This window comes from Puntigrus tetrazona, chromosome 9 (genome assembly GCF_018831695.1).
Source record: "Puntigrus tetrazona isolate hp1 chromosome 9, ASM1883169v1, whole genome shotgun sequence".
NCBI lineage: Eukaryota > Metazoa > Chordata > Actinopteri > Cypriniformes > Cyprinidae > Puntigrus > Puntigrus tetrazona.
Genome location: NC_056707.1, coordinates 2,071,465 through 2,073,968, shown reverse-complemented (window position 1 = coordinate 2,073,968; position 2,504 = coordinate 2,071,465).

Below are 2,504 nucleotides of genomic sequence, written 5' to 3'. Positions count from 1 at the left end.
GTAGACTGATTGTTCTCTGAGGTGCTTTCAGATGAAAAATCTTCAGTAATATTTTATAACATTTCACCTTTTTGAACTCTATGTTTTGTGACTTTTAAGTTACCTGGGCCACAGAGCCAATGTTTTTATAAATGATACTACTGAAATATTTACTATATAACTACAAATATAGGTGCATCTAAAAAATTATATTGTGGAAAAAGTTAATTTTTTTCTGAAACTTATTTCAAACAGTGAAACATATTCTACAATGTAAAAAAAAATTATTTTGAAAAATTGTGGAAATTGAAAAACAAATTGGGCAAATGACATGGTTTGGCAGGCTACTTTTTTTTCCTGTTGGCTTAATATGTTATTTCACATTGAGCCAGTGTTAACAGACTATTGACACAATTGAAAAAAAATCAATTTGCTGAACTTTTAGTTGGGCAAATTGAATATTTTAGATGCAATAAGTCACTAGAAAATTGTTGTTAAGTTGGAGAGGTTCTTTTTTTACAGTGTAGATTCAATAAATGTAAAACATTTCAAATGTCACTGCTTCTGCTGTGGTCATGGGTGTAGTTACCAAAAGCTTTAGACGAGTTACAGTCTGAGTGTTCCCGGTTCCAGCTGATCTAATTAATGCAGCCTAAAAATCCTTTAACGGATTTGAATAATAAAAGTGTATTAGTGTGTTATGTGTAGGCTAGGTTAAAAAGATGTGTCTTTAATCTAGATATAAACCGACAGAGTGTGTCTGCTTCCCGGACAGAGTTAGGGAGATTGTTCCAGAGTTTAAGTGCTAGATAGGAAAAGGATCTGCTGCCTGCAGTCTAAGTATTATCAAATTGCCAGGGTTTTGAGAACGCAGCATATGTGCAGGACTGTAATGTGATAAGAGCTCTCTCAAATATTGAGGAGCTAAACCATTCAGGGCGTTATAAGTAATTGACAAGATTTTAAAATCTATCCAATGTTTGATAGGGAGCCAGAACAGAACCTGGCTAATATGATCATACTTCCTAATTCTAGTAAGGAATCTAGCAACTGCGTTTTGGACAAGCTGACGTTTGTTTATCAACAAACAAATATAGTGCAGAACAACTACCCAATAAACCATTACAATAGTCTAATCTCGAGCTTATAAACGCATGAATTAACATTTCTGCCTTTGACGTTACTTATTGTTCACTTATTGTTTCACAATCCATAGTTCACATTTCTGTTTTTGCTTGCAGGATATTTGATATTCCAGAGATTGAGGAATCGGAGAGATTCTACTCTTCGTTGTCTTGTGCTGTGCGTCTCATCTTTGCTCTCTACAATTTGATGGAGTCTCAGTCAGAGATGTTCTGTTACTTTGTGATTATCTTAAATCACATGGTGTCTGCCTCTCTACTAACACTCTTCCTGCCCATCCTGATCTTCCTGTGGGCTATGTTGTCAGTGCCACGGCCAACAAAGCGCTTCTGGATGACAGCCATTATCTACACACAGGTCAGCATTTTCAATATTATACTTATTTATATTTCAATAATTGAATCTGATTGGCTGACAAATGTTTTAAGGTGTGCAGTTATTTTCTGCAAAATGCATAGCGAATGTTGTTCCAGGCAGCTCTAGACCACATTGCATGACCATATCACTTCACCAAATTATATCTATTATTATTAAGATCTTACAACGGCAAAATATCCAAAGCCCACAACAACACTGGCCAAACAAATAAAATAAGTAATCAATATAAAAATGACAGATAATTAAAAAAATATTTGCAACATTGTTTTATTATGTTTCAACAAGCCGTTTTAGGGGGGTATGAATGAGTCTTTAGTCACCAATAAACATATCCACAAACCAATGAAAGATGTGTTGTTGTTGTTGTTTTTTATCATTATGCTCCAATGTATTTTAGAACATCTAGTGCTTTTGAAATATTTCTGTACCCATCTTGTGCTTGGTATGTCTTCACAGTGAGATCTTACATTGTGGGCTACAGCTGCAGTACTCCATACTGCACTTGTGATTGACATGATAGCTCTTCATTCCCTGCTACAAATTGATGGTATTTAGATTAGTGTGATTTAAACCATGCCAATGCACTAATGCCTACAAAGTTTTCTAGTCTAATCAAAAAAAGTTTGGGGTTGATACTGTTGAATGCAGCTCTAAAATCCAGAACTAATAGAGAGATGCAACCACAATCAGATTATAAAAGCATGTAATTTCGAACTCTAATGAGAACAATTTCATTGATCTGAAAGTTTTGAGATCAATCTGTAATTAACAAGTTCTTTGCAAGTTTGCAAAACCCCATCCATTACAGAATAGAGAGAAAAAAAAACCTTGGGAGAAACCAGGTTCAGTTGGGACCAGTTCTCTTCTGGCTGGACTCCAGTACTTAATTTCCAGTTCAATTTTAAAAACAGCTATGTCAGATTGTGCAAAGGAGTTATAGTGTGTGTGTGTGTGTGTATGTGTCTGGTCCTGGTGATCCACGGGGCTCATCTAGATGTTCCGGT